At 40.5% G+C, this 22908-nt stretch overlaps 1 protein-coding gene and 1 long non-coding RNA gene across 4 annotated transcripts in view; one reads left to right on the forward strand and one right to left on the reverse strand.

Moving 5' to 3' along the window:
- Window positions 1-22908, forward strand: part of PTPRM (protein tyrosine phosphatase receptor type M) — a 943724-nt gene that overhangs the window by 528612 nt on the left and 392204 nt on the right. The window lies entirely within an intron of this gene.
- LOC135232873 (uncharacterized) lies at window positions 2058-3963 on the reverse strand. The gene is made up of 3 exons (XR_010323492.1): window positions 3455-3963; window positions 2978-3036; window positions 2058-2706 (listed from the first exon to the last, which is right to left on the reverse strand). It is a non-coding gene; the product is annotated as an uncharacterized LOC135232873 (long non-coding RNA).

The raw sequence follows: 22908 nt of genomic DNA on the forward strand, positions 1-22908 counted from the left end.
CAAGAAAAGTATTCATTGATTTGTTTAACAAATACATTTGTGTGTTTATTTGTCAAATATGTATTTCAGATAACACGAAGTATTTTTTAATAAAATAAAAAGAAATGAATCATTGTAACAGTTGGCACTAGATTAGGAAAGGAGGGTTGGCACTAGATTAGGGAAGGAGCTGTGTTTGGGAAAATTCCTTGGTAAACAGCTTGGTGTGCCACAGAGCCTGAAGCCTTGGGTTTTCAGAAGGGGAAACAAAGATAGCTATACCAGTCTAGATTAAAACAGGGATTCGAAGGTGAGAGGAGTGAGAGAAGACAGGGCTGGGCTTCAGGGCGAAAAGTGGTCAAAGGATTTATTTTCAGTGTTAGTTACCTTTACCTGGGTCTGCTGTGAAATCCTCCTGCCCACTCCTGGAGAGTTTCTGTAAGATCTGCTGCCCATGTCATGACTGGTATGAGAGAGATGCTCAAGCAGAGCAAGCGGCTGAAAGCGCTGGGCTCAGTGCTCTCCTCTGCAGCACTAGGGCTCTTGGAAGCAGTTGCAGGGTTCATTATCAGGAGGAACTGAGCGAGAGTGCAGAGTTTGAAAGAAAGAAGACACATTCCCACTTACACAAACGTCTTTCCAGAAACTGGCAGGCACAGATGCAGGGCACCCTCGACTGGAGTCTGGGGCTTAAGAGAATTTGCAGGGGTATTGAAGAAGGCGGAGTATGCCAACTAACCTAAGGGTTATAAACTTTAGGATATTTTTTGTCTCCTTGGATGGTACGGTCTGAGAATGCCACAGCCATTGGACAAAGATTTGGAGAAGGAGAAGCAGATGGTTTCAAATACCATCTTCTTTTCCAATTTGCTTGAACAAATTCAAAGCCATGAATCCTTCCTGATACTTCCTGTGGGTTACATGTTCTAAGTTGAATTACATGTAGGAATTAAAATAATACTTGTGAGTGTTGTATAACAATATAAGAAAATGTTGGGTACTGAAAATTAGGATCCAGAGACACTCACAGTATTAAGAGCCTCAAGAGAAGCACAGTGAACAATAATAGTAGTTATGTTCAGTTAATTTTATGCCGGCTCCCTAACACTTGGTATTTTATTTCAACAGTATTTTACTGACCATATTTTGAAATTTTGGTATGCTTGAAATAGATCAAACACATTAATTTTTAAAAATGACTCATTTGGTATTTACTGAGTGTCTTGTACATATGATACACAAATTTCTGGAGCTGATAATATATACTGATGAACAGACTTTTTATCCTGCCGAAGAATCTTTTTTTAAAAAATACGTATGCATACACCCCAAATTTTTGATATCGATTAGTGCACATGTAGATAACCCTCAGTACTGGTTTATATTCTTCTGTATTTCATGTATGAAACAAAGAGCATTTGCCTGAGTTTGCTAATACTCATTTCTTTATCAAAAACAAAATCACTTCTAGCAGAGCACTATAAAATACTGTGAAAGTTAATTAAGTCTTGACCTATTCATTTAAGGCTTAGTCCCTCAGAATTTGAGTGATATATAACTCAGTCTTTTTGTTCTCTTAATACAAATAAGGAGCCATGGTGGCATAGTGGTTAAGCGCTTGACTGCTAACCAAAAGGCCCACAGTTTGAATCCACCAGCCACTCCTTGGAAACCATATGGGACAATTCCACTCTGTCCTATAGGGTTGCTATGAGTTGGAATCAACTTGATGGCACACAGCAATAACAATGTAAATAAGCTAGAAGGATAATTATTTTGTGTTCCCAGTTGCATTCAATTTTTGCCTAGAGAGAGGGCCTGCTAATTAATTCTCTTATATTCTAGAATGAGAAATTTATCCCTTAAGAAATTGGAAGTTCTTGGCTTGGCATATGAGAGTTATAGGATTTTACATTGCTCTGGAATATATTTTGTATGGAGATGCATACATTTGTGAGGTCGTAACCTTTATAAGTCAGTTTGAAACTTCTGTTTAATCAGGTTCTGTACATTTCTGGTAATATAGTTCATGGCCAAATGTATACGTGTATAACAATACCTGTTTGTGTGTCAGACACTTAAGACGCTCCCCCCATAGCAAAATAAAAACATTAAAAAAGAGAAAGTAAAACAATAAGAAACATTAAGGAGCTTAGCCTATGAGTCTGATTTTAAAAGAGGAAAATTATTTCTGGATTAGCAGAAAGGCTCAATGTGGAACCCAAGTGAGAAGTGATGTGTTTGGTATAGTTAGAGGAAAGCAATTGGCTGGAGAAGAAGACACTAAGAATATATTCCTTCCTTCCCTTCCCTCTTTCTTACCTTGTATATACTTCTCTTACTGTGCTGATATATACTATTTTGTAATTCTTATTACTTTCTGGTTCTGTTTTCACCAGTAAATATGAGTCCCTTGAGAGTAGGTGTTATATCTTGTCTTATTTAGTTGCTCCTGTAACAGAAATACCACAAGTGGATGACTTTAACAAAGGGAAATTTATTCTCTCACAGTCTGGTAGGTTCCAAGTCCAAATTGAGGGCATCGGCTGCAGGGGAAGGCTTTCTCTCTCTTTCGGCTCTGTAGGAAGGTCCTTGTCCTCAATCTTCTCCTAGTCAAGGAGCTTTTCAGGTGCAGGGACCCTGTGTCCAAAGGATGTGTTCTGCTCCTGGTGCTGCCTTCTTGGTGGTATGAGGTCCCCAACTCTCTGCTTGCTTCCCTTTTATCTCCTGAGAGATAAAAAGTATTACAGACCACACCCCAGGGAGACTCCCTTTACCTTGGATCAGGGATGGGACCTAAGAAAGAATGGTATTATAATCCCACCCTAATCCTCTCAACATAAAATTGCAATCACAAAATAGAGAACAATCACACATGGCCTAACCAAGTTGATACACATATTTTGGGGGGGATATAATTCAATCTATAACATCCCACCCTTTGGCCCCCCAAAAATCACATTCTTAAAACTTGCAGAACATATTTATCCCATCATACCATGCCAAAAGTCTTAACTTCAAGTCCAAAATCCAAAAATTCATCTTCATCTGTGAAACCTAGAATACAAGTTATCTGCTTCCAAGGGTACAGTGGCAGAACAGGCATAAACTATAGACATTTCTATTACAACGGGAGAAACTGGGAGGAAAAGAAGGCATAACAGGCACCAAACAGGTCAGCAGAACACATTGCACTAGCTCTCAAAGCTTTGGAAATAATCCTCTTTTCTCTGAGACAATTTACACAATGACCGTGCCCTCCAGAATCTAGGTATTGGCTACTCTCTCTGAATTTTGAGTGGAGGCCCCTTGGCCCTGGGCTTCAACTCCGCCTTACAGGTCCACTGGGACGGCAACTCTGCTCCCCCAGCTTTAGGTGCACAATTTTCCTAGTCCACCTCAGTGGCAACGCCACCCTTAGAAACACCAGAGGCCATGGCTCCACCCTTTGAAACCCCTGAAGTCATGGTCATACCTTTGAGACTGAGGCAGCTCAGCTTCTTGTGTTCCTTGTCTCTTCAGCTTCTGCTTCCTGGTTTCTTGGCCTCTCAGCTCCTCGGGACTCACACTTGCACGCACCCTGCTGGGGCAAGTGTTCCAAAGCTCTGTAGCTCCACCGGTAAGTGCCTGGAGGCACCCCACTCCACCAGGAAGCCTGCTGCACACAGGCACTCAGTTCTCTGGCTCTGTGGGTCTGCAAGCCTAGCTCCACCGATAAGAGCCAGGAAGTACCCCACTCAACCAGGAAGCCTCCTGTGCACAGGCACTCAGCTCCCTCTCTCTGTGGGTCAGCTCCAGCGCTGTCTCACGCTGGTCTTCTGGTTCTGCTGCTTCTGGTTCTCTGGTGTTCTCACTTCTTTGCCACTGCAGGTTCTCTGCTGTGCTGGTCCTCTGCTGCTGTCCCAATTCTATCCATTCAGTTTCAAAACCAGCTTCCACATTTTAGGTATCTGTAAAAACAGTACCCTACTCTCGGTACCAAATTTCGTTTTGGTCATCTAGTACTGCTATAACAGAAATACCACAAGTGGATGGCTTTAACAAAGAGAAGTTTATTTTCTCACAGTCCAGTAGGTTCCAAGTCTAAATTCAGGGCATCGGCTGCAGGGGAAGGCTTTCTCTGTCAGCTCTGGAGGAAGGTCCTTGTCCTCAATCTTCCCTTGGTCGAGGAGCTTCTCAGGCACAGGGACCCCTGTGTCGAAAGGACACACTCTGTTCCTGGTGCTGCTTCCTTGGTAGTATTAGGTCCCCAACTGTCTGCTTGCTTCCCTTTTATCTTTTGAGAGATAAAACGTGGTGCAGGCCACACCCCAGGAAACTCCCTTTACCTTGGATCAAGGAGGCAACCTAAGTAAGGGTGGTGTTATAATCCTACCCTAATCCTCTCAACATAAAATTACAATCACAAAATGGAAGACAACCACACATGGCCTAACCAAGTTGATATACACATTTTTGGGGGGACATAATTCAATCCGTGACATCTTATTCAATTTTTCTATCCTCAGCATCAATATATTACCTGCACACAGTAATTCTTCAGTAAATACTTGCTGAACTGGATGTTTCCTCCTTAAGTCTTCTTAGTGTTCATGGGATCAAGTTCGGATGCCACTGAGGCCCTGTGAGTTCTGATGGCACTTGTGGTCCAGCTGCCCTGCACACTTGATCCAAGTACATGTATTTCGCACGTTGCTAACGATGTCCTAGAATACCTCTTTCTGTCTCCTGCCTAGTGAACAGTTTATACCATTTCCTTCCTTTAAGTAAGAGCCCAGACACCACCATCTTCATAAACTGTCAGGGGCCAGTGCTTTCTCCGGACCTGCAGAGAACACATAGCATCGCTCTGTACAATACAGTGTGGACATTGGACACCATCTTTAGTCACAGATTCATGTGTATTAGATTCATACCCAGCGCAAAGAATGCATAGTGTCTGCTCTGTATGATAGTGTGGGCATTAGATGCCATATTCATTCATATATTTCATATAATGTTAGATCCATGCCCACCACAGAATAACACACTTTATGAGCATAAGAATTGTACCTTGAATCTTTTTTGTGTACCCAACAGCACTGAACACTGTATTGGGCCCAATGGTTGGGTTATGAATATTTGTGCTGGAGGGAGAATAGTAGGAAGTGATTTGTAGTTCCTACCACCTGATACACTGGCTTCCCAAAGTCATGTCCTAGTAAGTATCCAAGAGAATGACAACCACATATATAGGGGACTCTTTAAAATGTGCCTGTTAGTGGAGTTTCTGTATTTCTGTGTTCCTATAATAATACGATTAACATACTGACCCTGTGTTTACTGTGAAGTTCATCTGTCTATTTTAATATGACAAATTTTGAAATATCAAGTTGTTTTGTCTCCATTATTGAAAGCTTTTTCTCTGTGTCTGCTCTGTGGAGCACACAGAGGGAACCCCTAAGTAATATCTCCCCTCTCACAGCATATGGACAATAGTACCAACCTTATAAAAATGCGAGGACAGGATGAGAAGATTTAAAAGAAATTCTTTTTTTTATTTTAATTGTACTTTAGATGAAGGTTTACAGAACAAACTAGTTTCTCATTAAACAGTGCACATATTGTTTGATGACATTGGTTAACAACCCCACGATGCGTCAACACTCTCCCTTCTTGACCTCAGGTTCCCTTTTACCAGCTTTCCTGTCCCCTCCTGCCTTCTAGTCCTTGCCCCTGGGCTAGTGTGGCTCTTTAGTCTCCTTTTGTTTTATCACCCTGTCTAATCTTTGGCTGAAGGTGAACTTTGGGAGTGACTTCATTACTGAGCTAAAAGGGTGTCCAGGGACCATACTCTCAGGGTTTTTCCTGTCTCTGTCAGGACAGTAAGTCTTTTCTTTTTTTGTGAGTTAGAATTTTGTTCTACATTTTTCTCCAACTCTGTCTGGGACTCTCTATTGTTATCGCTGTCAGAGCCGTCAGTGGTGGTAGCTAGGCACCATCTAGTTGTACTGGACTCAGTCTGGTGGAGGCCATGGTAAAAAAAAAAAAAAGCCGTGGTAGATGTGGTCCATTAGTCCTTTGGACTAATCTTTCTCTTGTATCTTTAGTTTTCTTCATTCTCCTTTGCTCTTGAAGGAGTGACATCAGTGGAGTACCCAAATGACCAGTCACAGGCTTTTAATATCCTAGGTGCTACTCACCAAAGTAGAATGTAGAACAATTTCTTTATAAACTATGTTATGCAATTGAGCTAGATGTTTCCTAAGACCATGGTCCCCACAGCCATCAGCCCAGCAGTTCGGTCCTTCAGGGGGTTTGGATGTGTCTGTGGAGCTTCCATGACCTTGCCTTATACAAGCTGTGCTGGCTTCCCCAGTATTGCATACTGTCTTACCCTTCACCAAAGTTACCACTTACCTTTTTTTTTTTTTATTTTAGTGTTTTTCTGTTCCCACCCCTCCTCTCCCTTGTAACCATCCAAGATTGTTTCTTTTTGTGTGTAATCCTTTTCATGAGTTTTTACAGTAGTGGTCTCATACGATATTTGTCCTTTTGTGATTGACTTCTTTCACTCAGCATAATGCCCTCCAGATTCATCCATGTTATGAGGCACTTCTCAGATTCATCATTTTTCTCTATCGCTGTGTAATACTCCATTGTGTGTATGTACCATAGTTTATCCATTCATCTGTTGATGGGCATCTAGGTTGTTTCCATCTTTTTGCTATTGTGAACAATGCTGCAGTGGGTGTGCATATGCCTATTTGTGTGATGACTCTTATTCTCTAGGGTATATTCCTAGGAATGGGATTGCTGGATCATATGGTATTTCTATTTCTAGCTTTCTAAGGAATTGCCATATCATTTTCCAAAATGGTTGTGTCATTTTGCATTTGCACCAGCAGTGCATAAGAGTTCTGATCTCCCCACAGCCTCTCCAACATTTGTTATTTCCTGTTTTTTTGATTCGTGCCAGTAAGACCGGAGTGAGATGGTATCTCATCCTGGTTTTGATTTGCATTTCTCTAATGGCTAGTGATTGCAGGCATTTACTCATGTGTCGGTTGGCCACTTGAATGTCTTCTTTGGTGAAGTGTCTGTTCATTTCCTTTGCCCTAATATTTTTTAACTGGATTATTTGTCTTTTTGTTGTAGAGGTATTGGACTTTCTTCTAAATTTTAGAGATGAGATCTTTGTCTGATTTGTAATAGCCAAAAAAATTTTCGCCGGTCAATAGGTTCTCTTTCTACTCTTCTGGTAAAGTCTTTTGATGAGCATAAGTGTTTAATTTTTAGAAGATCCCAGTTATCTAGCTTATCTTCTGGAGTTTGTGTGTTGTTGGTTATGGTTTGTATCCTGTTAATGCCGTGTGTTAGGGCCTGTAGCATTGATCCTATTTTTATTTCTCTGAAGTTTATAATTTTTGGCTTTATATTTAGGTCTTTGATCCATTTTGAATTAGTTTTTGTGTATGGTGTGATGTATGGGTCCTGTTTCATTTTTTTGTAGATGAACGTCTAGTTTTGCCAGAAGCATATGTTAAAAAGACTGTCTTTTCCTCATTTGGTGGACTTTGGGCCCTCGTTGAAGATCAGGTGACTACAGGTGGATGATTTATATCTGGGTTCTCAATTCTGTCCAATTGGTCAGTGTATCTGTTGTTTTACCAGTATCAGGCTGTTTTGAATACTGTAACTGTATAGTAGGTTCTCAGGTCAGGTAGTGCGAGTCCTACTTTATTCTTCTTCTTCAATAGTGCTTTACTTATCCAGGTCTTCCTCCCTTTCCATATAAAGTTAACGATTAGTTTTTCCATCTCTTTAAAGAATGTTGTTGGTATCTGGATCGGGATTGCATTGTATTTGTAAATCACTTTGGATAGAATTGACATGTTTACAATGTCAAGTCTATCTATCTATGAATATGGTATGTTTTTCCATTTATGTAGATCCCTTTTTGTTTCTTGCAGTAGTGTTCTGTAGTTTTCTTTGTATAAGTCTTTTACATCCGTGGTTAGATTTATTCCTAAGTTTTTTTGTTTGTTTTGTTTTTTAGGGGCTATTTTTATTATAAATGGTATTGTTTTCCTGATTTCCTTTTCATTGTTCTTTTCATTGGTGTGTAGGAATTCAACTGATTTTTGTAAGTGTATCTTGTACCTGGAACTCTGCTGAATCTTTCTATTAGTTCCAGTAGTTTTCATGTGGAGTCTTTTGGATTTTCTAAGTATAGTATCATAAAAACTATACTATCCGCAAAAAAAAAAGAAAGGACAGTTTAACTTCTTCATTACCAATTTGGATGCGCTTTATTTCTGTTCTGGCCTTTTTGCTCTAACCAAGACTTCCAACACAATGTTAAATAGGAGTGATGATAAAGGGCATCCTTGTCTTGTTCCTATTCTCAAGGGGAATGTTTTCAGCCTCTCTCCATTGAGAATGATGTTGGCTGTTGGTTTTGCATATATGTCCTTTATTATGTTGAGAAATTTCCTTTCTATACCTATTTTATTGAGAGTTTTTATCAGGAATGGCTGTTGGAAGGGCTAGGAGAAGTTCTTAATACAGTAACTAGAATGTGGTCAAACTCTTTGTCTTTTAGTCAATTCCAACTAATAACGACCCCATATGACAGGGTAGAACTGCCCCATAGGGTTTTCAAGGAGTGGCTGGTGGATTCAAACTGCCGACCTTTTGGTTAGTAGCCCACCCCTTAATCACTGCACCACCAGGGCTCCAGAACAGAGTAGGTTCTCCATATATAATTGTTGAAATATGAATGACATGATTATGTAGAGTCCAGTAAACCAAAAAAAAAAAAAAAAAAAACCAACCCGTTGCCATCGAGTTCACTCTGACTTGTAGCAATCCCGCGGGACGGAGTAGAACTGCCCCGTACAGTTTCCAAGGAGCACCTGGTGGATTTGAACTGCACTCATTTTGGTTAGCAGCCAAACTCTTAACTACTATGCCACCAGGGTTTCCAGAGTCCAATAGGACTATACATAAAACATATCGTGTATGTTTTATAGATAAGTGATAAATTCTGCTGTAATATTTTCAAAAGACAAGTCTTTCTACTCTTAGTGTTAGAATAAATTACCTGTGAACTGCCCATCTGTGATGGTTAAGATTGTGTGTCAACTTGGCCAGGCCACAATTATCAGTGGTTTAGCATATATTGTGTAATCATTCTCTATTTTGTGATCTGATGTAAGCAGCCATCAATTGAAAGAGGAGTTTCCTTGGGGGTGTGGCCAGCATTCAGGAGCTTCTGACAAAGCTCGTCCTCTCTTAGTCCTGCATCTGACTCACCATCCTCTAACCTCTGGTGTTTGGAAGGTGAGCCAGCAGCCTGCCGTCTGACCTGCCAATTTGCGGTCATCAGCCCCTGCAACCCCCTGAGTCAGGAGAAGCTTCCAGCCTGACTTCTGACCCATGGATTTGAGACTTGCCAGCCTCTACAAATGCTGGAGCCATTTCATTGAAATAAATCTCTCTCTCTCTCTCTGTATGTACATATATACACACACACACACATATGCTTCACTGATTTTCCCAGCCTAAGGTACCAGCCTTTTTATACAACATTCAATAATATATTTTCTTTCAATTTTGGATCTATTTTCCTGTTTTTTCAAAGAGTATGTGCTTTGTATGTATTTTTCTTATTTCCTTGGAAAACAGCTATTTCATCTGATCTTTGAGATATAAGCAATTAATATTTTTTTGTATTTTTCTAATATTATTTTAAGTTACAGGTTCTATAGGCTGTTCAGTAGTAAACATTTTAGTTAGCACATATTGATCACACTCTTTAATCTTTACCCACTTGAAGATGACTGATGTCACCTACTGGAAATTAAGGCTGTAAATTTTTAGGTAAGGATTTTGATGTTACTGCAATCAATACTTTGCAGATAGTGCTAACAGTTTTTTCTATGAAATATGTTGGCAAGTGGGTGGAAAATTAATGCTGGGAATGAAAAACAGGTGTCAAGTTTGATAAGGACATCATGCATTTGATGTTTGGAGGCCAGAGGGTCCTGTCAACAAACATAGCAATAATTCTGTCAGATACAATATGTGTGGAATTAATGAAAATGCCAGAAACAAAGCAGTCTGGGTAGCGAGCCAGTTCTGCAATAAAGGCAGGGCAAAAAGTGTGTCTTCGTTTTGTATCCTAAGCCAGTGTTGTAAACAGAAAGACAGTATACTAGATCTAAAATGCAGGCATGTTTGCAACACTGAATATGAATAGAAAAAGGAGCAAAAGTGCTGAAAGGACCTGTAAGCGCCTGGCAGGTATGTGGAGATAGGAATCCTGGTGAAATAGATGCTGTGGCTAAATTTGGCGGTTGCTGAGCTTAAGCAAATCAGTAGGCTTTTTTAGGCCAGCCAAGCTTGGCCTCATTCTGGAGTTGGTAAAGAATGACTAAGGCCTCACTTAGCCAAGAAGATAGACAGAATAAGGGGGTTTCTCTGACCTTTGCTGCTAAACGACTACTGGTAACGTTTATAACGTAAAACATGAGATTGTTCTCAGTACAATGTCAGAAGTCAAAACCATTAGAGAAAATACTGCTAGGTTTGACTACAAAAATTATTAAAAAAAGAAAGACAAATGATAACCTGAAGAAAGTGTTTACAACTTGAAGTATGAAAAATGGTATCTGTAAAATATTATGAACTCTTAAAAATCAGTAAGAAAAAGATGAATATTACAATATAAAAATGGGCAAAGAATTTCAACAGGCTATTTATGAGAGCATAAATAAGAATGGCTATTAAGCATGTAAAAAATTCAGGACTAGTTCTGAATAGAAAAAAAAACAGCTAAATGATTTTTTTGCATGTATCAAATTGGCAATTTTTTTTTAAATGACAGTAACAGTATTAGTTTCCCGTGGCTACCATAACCATAACAAGTTACCACAAACTTCATAGATTAAAACCACAGAAACTTCTGGATGAATGGAAATGAGAAACCCAAGGTGGAGAAGGGGAGAGTGTTGACTCGTCGCAGGGTTGGCAACCAATGTTACAAACAATATGTGTATTGTTTAAGGAAAAACTAATTTGTTCTGTAAACTTTCGCCTAAAGCACAACAGCAACAAAAAAGAAAAACAGAAATTTATTCTCCCACAGTTCTGGAGGCCGAAGTCCAAAATCACGGTATGGGCAAGCCATGCCCCCTCCAGAGGCTCAAGGGGAGAATCCATTCCTTGCTTCTTCAAGTCTCTGGTTGGCCATCAGTTTTCCTTAGCTTGTGGCTGCATCACTCCAGCCTCTGCCTCCCTCTTCACACGGTCTTCTCTTCTGGGTGTCAAATCTCCCTGTGTTGTCTCCTATAAAAATCTTTAAACCTTAAAACCAAAGATTTCTCCTGAAACCTTAAAACTAAACAATGATTTAGCTTAATTAGTAAAGAATGTCTGCCTTAAGCATTATGCTTTTTTAAGACCTATCTATATGGGATCAAATTGACAACAGCAACTCAAAAGGTTAGAGAAGAAATTTAGGGGGCATTGAGTTCATGTTAATGGGGGAGAAGCAGCTCAGAAAAGGAGGGTGAGAATGTCTGCACAACTTGAAGAATAGAATCAATGTCACTGAATTGTGCATGTAGAAATTGTTGAATTGGTGTGTGATTTGCCGTGTGTATTGTCAGCAACAAAAATAAATTATAAGAACACTTGTCATTAGGTGGGCCCACATGGATAATCTGGGTTGAGCCCTTCATCTCATGATCCTTAACTTAATTTCATCTTCAAAGACCCATTTTCCAAGTAAGGTCAGATTTACCGGTTCCAGGAATTAGAATGTGGACATAACGTTTTTGCAAATGACCGTTCAGCCTACTACTTTCATACCTTGTTAATGAAAGTGTAAAATAGAGCAGTTTTCTGGAGGGCAGTTTGGCAATTCGTATTGAAATTCTTACACCTTCTGTCTTTTGACCTAGCATTTATACTTCTAGAAATACAACTTATGGGGGAAAAAATCACGCATGCAGGCAAAAAGAACATGAATAATGTTTACTGCAATAAAATTTATGTTATAAAAAATGTAATTACCCCAAGTGCCTGACAAAAGGAGATTGGTTAGATAAATCATGGTATGCATATTTATTAATGTACTGTTTAAAAAGATATTCTTTGAAATATTCGAAGACAGAAAATTTTCATTTATAATTACAAAAAAGTGGGTTATAATATGTGATCTGTAATGATCCTAATTTTGTACGATTAGACACAAAAACACATATAGAACAAGAGTAGTTGATATAGCCCAAATGTTAAGGTCAGTATCTGTGTGTAGTAAGAATTTAGGAGGTTCTTACTTCCTTTTTCTATATGTATTTTTTCAACATTTTACACAATGCCTTTGCATTGTTTTTATACAAATAAAAAAGTTATGGAAAAGAATTGGAGGTATCAAGGAATAATTACAGCTTTCCAAGTGTTGGCTGTAAACCCTGGTGGGGTAGTGGTTGAGAGCTATGGCTGCTAACCAAAAGGTCGGCAGCTGTAGTCCACCAGCCACTCCTTGGAAACTCTGGGGGCAGTTCTGTTCCGTCCTATAGGGTCTCTATGAGTCGGAATCGACTCTGACGGCAAGGGGTTTGGTTTTGGTTTTGGTTATGTGTTGGGTACTGTGCTGGAAGTAGTAAGTGCTTTAGCACTTTTAATCCTTAAAAAGGCCCTAAAGTAGCAATTATTGGCCCAGTTTGGCAATAAGGAAACTGGAGTTTGGAGATGTTTCCAGGTGCTTGTGTTTCCCAGCTGGAAATCGGTGTAGCCTGGCTTCAGACCCCAGATGTTGTGATTCCAGTTTCTGCTTTGGCAGTCTGCCATGGGGTGGTCTCCTGTGCTGGTAAACACAAGGGAGGAAGCGAAAGAGAGGAGACTTAGAAAGCTGGAGTACAAAATGGACTTTTGAAAGTTCATGTAAGAAACAGGAGAAATCGAGGTGAATATCTGTTTGGAATAAATGGTGTAAAATTAAGAGACTCCAGAAAGAAAACAATAAGTTCCCCTGTTAAATTTTTTTTTTTTCTCTAGCAGGAAAACCAATATGCAAATATGATGTAAAGGGAGTGCCTAGTTAAAAAGAAATGAGGTCCCGGGTAGATGAGGAAATAATGAGCTGCTTGAAATGAGTTAAGAATGTTGGCATGGTGTGTTTATTAGTCCTCAGTGTGCATCTTGTGGTACCTTTGAGAAAGCATCCTTTTCTCAGAAGGAATGAGGTGCTAAAACTGATTCAACAGCCCAGAAATTACTGAAATAAAGCGGAAAATGATAGTGTCAGGTTGAATAGCTGCCTCATCCTGAAGGGTGAAGCAGCTGGTGGCGGTTAATTGTGAGAAGGGAGACTGAGGGAACCGCGATGGCCCTTCACATATGTCACCGTACATCTGGGTGGCAGAAGGATTAAAATGGTTCGGCTTCAGTGGCGAAGTAGGTTGATCCCAGGAGGCAGTTGTGACACAATAGAAAAGTGTTCTAGGTTCATCTGTCCACAGCAGACGTCGACTGCTCCGGAGGCAGAGTGACCCGTTAGAGGCCTCGCAGGGGGATTTGTGCGTTAGGTGGGAAGTTGTTACCGATTATCCTAGTTCCTTTTTAATGTGAACACAGAGGGAGCACAGGCTGTAAGTTGAAGACTTCCTCTTGTGGTGTGAGCTCATCAAAGGTGAAGGAACTGGCCAAGGTGCGGAAACGGTAAATGGAAAACACTTTGTTTCTAAGTGACTGTATTATTCCGATGGGTCACACAGTGAACTCCTGTGGGCGCTCAGCTCTACACAGGTCAGAAGCTGCGCTTTCTGGGTTGCTTCTGGCTACATCTGAGACCAGCTCACTGAAGAGCTAGGTAACTCTTGGGCAATTGCTTACTCCTTCCCCTGTCAGAGAGGTAGCGGCTGTTGAGTCAGCTCCGATCATGGCCACCTTACGTACTGCAGAACAAGATGTGCTCTGGTCCTGTGTCACCCCACAATCGCTGGCACGTTCGAGCACATCGTTGCAGCTGTTGTGTCAGTTTTTCTCACTGAGGATCTCCTTTGCCCTCCCCCAAAATGGCGTCCTCCTCCAGCCATTGATTGAGCCCTCCTGATGACATGTCCCAAGGAGGCTAGATGGAGGGACGTTCTGTTGTGATCCATCAGGTTTTCACTGGCTAATTCTTGGAAGTAGATCTCCAGGTCTTTCTTCTTACTCTTAGCCGGGAAGCTCTGCTGAAGCCTGTCCACCGTGTTCTCTACTATAAAAGTTTCACAAATCTTTTAGGTTCTAATTCTCTGATTACTACCCTCCCCCCCCCCCCCACCCATTCAGCTCAGATTTGTAAAACTTTTAAATAGGTTATATTTTCTTAGGTTAATTCCGGGGTGCTTTCTAGAAGCTGAGCGTGAATTTGGTAATGGTGCCTTTCTCTCTGAGAAGGAGGAGGTCTGTGGGAGGGAGGGGCTGTCAGGGGAGGCTCAGTGCCCTGAGGCTCAAGCCACATTGTTACAGCATCTCCAAACCACTGATGTTCACGTGTTAATACTTGGGAGATTTTGTTCCCTCTTATGTGTCACCAGTGAACCTTGAAGATGATGAAGATGATTCTATTTTTGAACCTGAATTGTATGATAATATATACACACTGAGCTCCTTGTATTTCGTACTTTTATATCCCTTTATATTTCTGTGATATGTGCTCTGCTAACGTTCACTGAACGACGAGGGAAGCCCCAGGGGCCACTGGTGGATCTTTTAGGATAGAGGGGCATGGCTCCCTGCCTTCCTCCAGACTCTGAGCTGCGTCCACTGCACTGTAGCCCTGGCATCCCTGGATTAACCCCTGCAGTTGATGACATCTCTGGAATTGAGAAAGAAGTTGATTGTCCCATTAATCGAATATTCATTGGTTTTAGCAGAATGTAAACAGCTAAATGAATAGGAGGAAGAAAGGAGCTTACATAGTTAAAAATAGACACTAGCTATCTGCTTTTCTTTTCTGCGGGGGACTTCCTGTGTTTTTAGCAGGTGGCCATGTTTCTCACAGCCACGTATTAGTAATAGTTTTAGTAGCGTTTTAGTCAGTCTCTTGCATTTTATCAGACAAGTTCTCTGCCCTTTTTTTTTTTTTTAATTCTGAAACTTGCAAACTGGTGAAGTATGCACATAGCCAGAATTAGGATATTGCTGGAGTTAGTTGTAGGAATAAAATCCATGATAAACATGTCTTGGTAATATCTTGAAAGGATCTTAATGTTAAGAAATAACTGGAACTACTTTTTAGTTTACCTTTTACCAGAATTATGTTAGAGAAAATCTGATACGTTTTATGATTTCGTGGGACTCAGAAGTAATTGCCAAATTCATAATTCTGTATGTAGCAGCTTTTTAGTACCTTCATTATTAGAATTCACCAGATTTATTGTTTAGAAACCAGCCTTTGAAGTTAATAAAATGGAGTTGTCAGTGTTGCAAATACCTGTTAAATCTTGTATATTATTTTCTATGCACATAAACCATCCATGAGGAAATGAAGCCTCATAAGAAGTTCTGGGAACTGTTACAGATAATTATATTTCTCTCCTTAACAATTTGATACTTGTTCAGTTCTGCTCCTTATTTAAATTAAGGAGGTTTGATCTTAATCTTATATTTCTGCCAACTCTTTAATTTTAGAATCATTCCTTTTATATTTAGTAGTTTTGCTTAAAAATATGTATGTCTCTGTTTAGAATACTGCTTAGTATATAGTAAATATTTAAAAAATGGTAGATATTACTTTTATTACTTAAAATGTGATATTTGATACATGGCTGAATCCATGTTCATTCTTTCCCTTGGTAGAAGATTTTAGAGGTGGTAGGTAATTTAGTTTAGGCTGGAGAAGTTCCTAGCCTATGAGATCATTGAAAGAACCTTCCTATAGGCACAGATATCCACGCTCTGTCAAAACTGATAGTCAAGGATACTTCTTGTTTTACTGTTAGCTCATTGGTGGCCCATCCCAAGTGTCTAGATTCCACCTGTAACTGTGGGGTAGCATGCTTCAGCAGGTGGAAGGTAGGCAGGTGCTGGCTGGCATGGTTTCTTACCCTCCATGAGCGGTGCTCACCCATTCTTATCCAAGTATGCTTTCCATTTGGATTACTTTTTGTATTTGGATGATTGGGCCCAGAGCCAGCTAATCCTGCTTTCCTATATTATGGCTAAGTACAGTTAAGTGTAAGGTTGCAATGGACTGACAGAGTGTGATCTAGTGTTAAAATTATGTACAAGTCTATCAAAAGCTGACTGGGAGTTGAAGAAATAAGATAGAGTTCAAGGTCATTGGTAGTGGAAAGATTAAAGGAACACAGAGTTGCAGGTTCTAGAGAACAAGTGATATGGATTTTTACGTGGGAAATAGGATAAGATTTAGTAAAATACGTAAGTGAATTTCTTTTCACTTTCTACATTTTAATCTCAGGTTTTTCAGTTTTTAAACCCGTGTTCTATTCTGTCTTGTTGCCAGATGTCCCAAAAGTTAACAGACTCGCCTGCTGAGAGAGCTGTTTTGGTTCATCCTGGACCTGAGAACCCCGTGCAACCCAAAGTTGATTTCTCCAGTTCATCTGGAGAATATCATTCATTTATCAGACTATCGTTCATTTCCGCATTCAAGAGCTAGTTTGTCAAAGTTGGTTCCATTCTACATGCCTTGGCTCAGGTTGATTACACATGTCAGAACGTAGCTGTTTAGAAAAAAATGAGCTATGTAATTTAGCCACGTGGCATTAATTGATAACATTTCTTTGCCATAGACTTATATGACCATACTGTCTTGTCACTTAGGATCCGTAAAGTCTTCTCTTAAATTCTTCATTTAGCTAACATTGTTGTGGATAATGACTGAATTAACGCAGTTTGTCACGCAGCCACAGACTGCAGTGATAGCAAGAACGGCCTGCTACATCTTCTTCAGACTGATGTATGAAATAGCATATCCCATTTATTTCTGTACAACATTATAAACAACATCTGTGCCTGTGTTTTCCTGGCAAGGATTGAGCTGCTGAAATCGGAGAAAATTTATACCATGGTTTATCATTTTACCAAGGAGCCCTGGTGGCTCAGCTGCTACACAAAAGGTCAATGGTTCAAACCCACCAGCCCGTTCCTAGGGAGAAAGATGTAGCTGTCAGTCTGCTTCTAGAAAGGTTTACAACCTTGGAAACCCTATGAGACGGTTCTACTCTGTCGTACGGGGCTTCTACGAATCAGAATCGACTTGACTGCAATGGGTTTTGGTTTTGTTATTGTTTTACCAGGTAATCTTAAAAACTTAAACCACGAGCTTGAAGTATTGTTCAGGTGTGGACCATGGATTGGATTAAATAATGCCTTGAAACCCAGTTTGCTATTCCAGCTGTTTGGTACTACTGTATAGACCCAGAAACCCTGGTGGCCTAGTGGTTAAGAGCTACAGCTGCTAATGAAAAGGTTGGCAGTTCGAATTCGCCCGACACTCCTTAGAAACCCTATGGGGCAGTCCTACTCTGTCCTATAGGGTCTCTAGGAGTCAGAATCAACTTGATAGTAATGGTATATAGACACACAGTTGACACTTGGTAAGGGTTTGCATTTAATTAGAGGCATCATTAAAAGGCATGACCTTGACTTAATGCGCATTGAAAAGCCCCTTGTGTGATCAAATTAAAATGACCAAGCATATTTGACATTTCTAATACAATGAGTTGTATGGTCTGCTTTATAAAATGTGTAAGCTAAAGTTCTGTATTATGTGGATATAGCTTTCAAGCCCAGGCCTTTGTATGAAGCCCTGACCATCCTACTATGATTAAGTCCAGTTGTAGTTGGGATTCAGAAACTCTGCAGTTGAACTCTTTCACTTGGGCTGAAGAGTAATTTTCAGAACTAGTAACTTTTTGTTGACTTAGACATGTACAATGGCACCTGGGGTACAATTGGGGCAAATTGTCACTGACATCAGGGTGAAACGAAAAATATATGTCTGTACTCTTTTATCTTCCCTTTATCAGCTAGATGCATGTTCCCTTCACGCAAAGGAAAGAAAATCACAAGGACCCATACTTGTCTGTCTTTAGAACTCTCTAGAATTAGCTTGTCATGAAATGTAAAACTAATGTGCAGTTGTAGAAACTGCTGCCAGCTTTTTCCTCACTGCTGCCTGATGGCTAAGTAGATTTGGAAATGAAAGGGGTTATTATAAAGTGATTACTGAATAGCTAGGTATGTCATTTTAAACAAGCAGGTAAAATCTCTCTGTTAGACATTCAGGCTGCAGTCTTGTTTTGTATCATTCATATTTAAGACATGATTTTGATTGTAGAGGAGTAATCAAGAACTAGGGATAATTTAAGAAAAAAATATACTGGGTGATATTTTCTTTCATTCCTTATTAAAATACGTTAGAATTTAAATGAGACATTCTCTCAAATGTTTAACTACTAAGTATGTACCAAATATAAAAATCTGAACACCAGTTGGCTTTACTTCAGAGTTGAAAATGCTTCACTTGACTGAAAACTTCTTTTAAAATTCAAATAAAACCTATTGTAAAATAATATATTGAAAATGGCATATATCAAACAATGAATGGTTTAAAAATTATAACTGCTAATATCTTATTACTGTCAATTTCATACGGGAAGGCAGATGCCTTGAAGAATCTTAAGAGAAAAACATAAAATCAAAATCAAACCAAGTACAGCTGCTGTAGTTTTCTCTCTTAACCTTCTTTTCCAGTACATTCCTTAGAAGCATCATCTATGTCAGTGGCTTGCATGATCACATGACCTCCAAACCCGCATCCCTGACCTGAGCTTCAGCTTTGTTCTCTGGGACATGTGGGCGTCCTTCCATGGATATCTCACAAGCAGAAAATGGTCAGATACATCTGAAATAAGCTCTTCTCCCTTTGTTCTCTGTCTTGGCAATACTAGCATCCATTTGAGGCACGTTTTTATTTGTCTTTATTCCTCTTCCCTGTTCCACTCTTCATACTCCACCCCTCCCACCTCTAATCTATCATATCCAGTGGTTAGTTTTTCCAAGATGTTTCTCAGGCTGCCATTTTCCTTGCCCGACTTAGTTTACCCATCACCCACACAGTCATCTTGTGAGCCTCCAGCCTTGCTCCTCCTTCATCAGGTCTGCTGCTCTCCAGTGCATCCTCCCTGTGCCTGCGGGATGGTCACCCATGTCCACTTGCCGAGCTGACCAGGCCACCTCTCCCCATGGCTGGGACCACTTGACTCCATATGTAGGATCAATCCTGTACTGTCCCCAGGGCCCTTGCTGACCCCACACAGCAATGATTTGAGGAGGACATGCTGCTCAGTATCTACAAAGATGGCTTCCTGGCTGATAACCAGCATAAAAGGCAGTAATTAATCATATCCCTGCTTTCCCACTTCTCCGTTTCTGACACCAGCCACCCATATAACACTCTCTTTCTCTTACCCTAACCTCCTGGCTCTAGGTCAGACCTTTCAAGTTAAGACAACACCAGTCCTTCAGTTCATTAATTTGTTGCGTCTTTTCTGGCCTCACCAGCGCACATCCTCCAGTGTGGCCCGGAAGTCCCAGACCGAGGCACCCCAATCACTCCAAGGATAATTTCCCCAGAGCCAAGAAGAAAGGCCACATTACTTAGGGTAGAACTAGGTCCTTTACCTCACAGCATCAAATTCCACTTGCTTCCGGCTGCCTTCAAACCTTCTTTTACCCCAGTGATAGCTGAGCAGATTTTATCCCCACTTCGTACCCCTTTCTGTAGTACGGACCCACTTTTTTAACAGTATGCCTAACATAGCGGTGTTTCTGGCACTGAACCCCTTTGTGTCTTTCACTGCCCTTCCGTGGGGTTTGCGTCTTTTCCCTGGATCCCGTTCTGTGCCTAGGACCTTGATAATTGCTGGTAGAATTTCCTAGTGTTAAGATGATGCTGTTGTCTTGGTCTACTGAATAGATTTCTCAGATGTGCTCCGTGATCCTCTGATACGGTGTCTTCATTGATAAGGTCGTTCCACCTGGCATGTCCCCCCCCCTACTATTTGGTCTTATGATAATATCTTTATAATATATTCCTGCTATTCTGAGTTTGCATTGTAAAGGTTCATGTATACTAATTTTTTTTTTTTTAAGTTCATTAGTTAGATTTTGTCGTTGTTAGTTTCCACATCACTCACGTTGGGAGGAGTGCTTACCCTCTGCTCCTGATGTTTGCATGTAGAGGAAAGGGCCTGCCCCCCAGCCCTCCTAAAACCAGCCACCTCTATGCCCTCTCTCTTTCCTCCCTGCATGAGCAGCAGTGACTCATTGTATTTATGCCATTTGAAAGAGAACCCGAGGATATTTGATCATCTTCTTCTGAGCTTTGTAGTCAGGACACAAATATTATTTTCTACAATTAGAGGTAGATTAGCCTGCCCTGGTGGGGGTGGGAGTTGTCTACAATTGCATAGCTCTTTCAGTGAATGGGTGCGTGTGTGTATAAATTTAATTCAAGAATGGGTGCTCTGCACAACTACAGTCATCAAGACAGAATGTGCCGGCATAAGGATGGACATATAGATCAAGGGAGTGGAACTGAGAGTTCAGAAATAAACTCTAATATTTGTTACATTGATCTTTAGCAAAGATGCCAGACCATTCGATGGGAAAAGAATAGTTTTTTTCTAACAGACGGCACTGGAACAACTGAATATCCACATGCAAAAGAATTAGGTTGGATTCCGTCCTTATGTCATATCCAAAAACTAAGTCAGAATAGATGAAAGACCTAAATTTAAGAGGGAAAACCATAAAACCCTTAGAAGAAAACCATTGCCTCCCGTCTTGCCTAGTCTGGTCAAAACGACTCTCCCAGTTGTGCCATTCCAAAGTGTAGGTCATATACCCGTGGCTTTTCCTCGAAATTCTAGTCTGTGACGACTACCTCCCCGTGCCTGCCCAGGTTTGTTCCCTACTATACCCGACACACCATGTGCTCCCGCCACTGGGACCATTACTTGAAAAAGGGCCTGGAAGTTCAGACAAATGAGCACAAGCCAAAGGAAGGTTGTTTTCCATGTTGGAAGACTGGATTCTTCTCTACAAATTCAACTTCAGGAAGGATGAATAAAGCTAAGTTGTTTGTTTTTACTGTGTTTACTATATCAATAGCACCTTAGAATTATTATCTATGGATCCTCAGGAAGATTTTTAATGTTTCAGCACTGTAAAGCTCACTAAACACTAGATGGCAAATGAGTGATCTGCCTTGTTAAGATTATTTGATATATTCAATTCAAAGCCAATTCTAAGCAATATGCAAGGAAGCAAACTTGCCAAGAATATTTTTTTTAAGTTCCTATAGCAAATAAAGGAAACCTTGGTGGTGCAGTGGTTAAGAGCTACGGTCTGCAGTTCGAATCCACCAGGCACTCTTGGAAACCCTATGGGGCAGTCCTACTCTGTCCTATATAGGCTTGCTATGAGTCGGAATCAACTCGACGGCAACGGTTTTTTATAGCAAATAAAAGGAGCCCCAGTAGAGCAATGGTTAAGTGCTCAGCTGTTAACCAAAAGGTTGGTAATTCCAACCCACCCAGTGATTCCACAGTAGAAAGACCTGGAGATCTGCTTCTATAAAGGTTATAGTCAAGAAAACTGTGTAATGCAGTCCTACTCTGTCATGTGGGGTCGTTGTGGATCAGAACTGACTCCACCGCACCCAACAACAACAATGGCAAATAGAGCTAAAAGTGACAGAAATCCTAATCAGTGAACTCTGATTAATTTTCAAAGGTATAGTGAGGAATTAGCTGTTATCAGGATTCCTGTTTTGTGGTAATTCCCTTGTTATTTTATTCAAGAAGGTGCCTGGAAAACAGCAAGTTGGAAAACAAAAGGATAGTAGCAAATAACCAAAGAACAAAAGTGTGCTGTATTGTATCGGTCACACATCACACCTTTTCCAGGTGTTAAATTAATAGTATATGTGTGTGCATCTTTACACTGCAGGGGTCCTGAATGAGGTGGGATGAGGGCGGTATTCCACATTGCCCGGGAGCCTTATAAAACTCCACATTACCCTGAGCCGTAGGCCCCCCCATGGAGTTGACTCTGACATGTGGCGACTCCATGTGTGTGTAAGAGTAGAGCTGACAAAGGGTTTTTAATGGCTGATGTTTTGGAAGTAGATTGCCAGGCCTTTCTTCAGAGGCACCTCTGGGTGGACTCAAACCTCCAAGCTTTGGGTTAGCAGCTGTATAGGTCAACAGCTTGTACCACCCAGGGACTCCATAACTGCCTATCCCCCTAAAACCTGAAGTGTCAGAATCTAGGGGGAGTGTGGAGTGCGTGAGGGGGTGAAGTGGTAAGGAGGTCCTGAGGGATCATGCCTGCACCCTGCCTCGTAGTGGACTGAGAAGACAGAGGGTGCTGGAACTTTTTCCAAGCTGAGTGCTATAAAATCAGAAGACAAAAGTTCATTTCAAGGAGAAGTTTGTAATAAACTACTCTCGAAGGGATATGAAAAAGATGACAGGCCTAGAATAGTGTTGGAGTAAATGGCGATAAATCAGTGCATCTTCAATAAGCAATTGATTGATTTCCTGCCTTCCGGGAAAACAAAGAGGAAAATCTACATTACCTTTCTTCTTTTTTTTTTTTTTTTAATCAGAAAATTGAGTTTTCTCATATTACCTTAGGTTAATATTTGAAAGGTTTAGGAAAGTAACATTGCAAAGTCAAAAAGGTGGGAAAATGGAGTAGTCCCATACACAAGTTACTTTTAGAGGAAAGTTGACACAAAAAGGGTGTTAATTTCGTAGCATAATCTGAGAAAATTCAGCAGACGTACCAAGTACTCCATGCAAAATGAGCGTGCTTTGTTTTTTTAAGATGTGTATTGTTTAGGGAAACAGAAAT

The sequence above is a fragment of the Loxodonta africana genome, chromosome 11 (genome assembly GCF_030014295.1).
Source record: "Loxodonta africana isolate mLoxAfr1 chromosome 11, mLoxAfr1.hap2, whole genome shotgun sequence".
In the NCBI taxonomy this organism is placed as follows: Eukaryota; Metazoa; Chordata; class Mammalia; order Proboscidea; family Elephantidae; genus Loxodonta; species Loxodonta africana.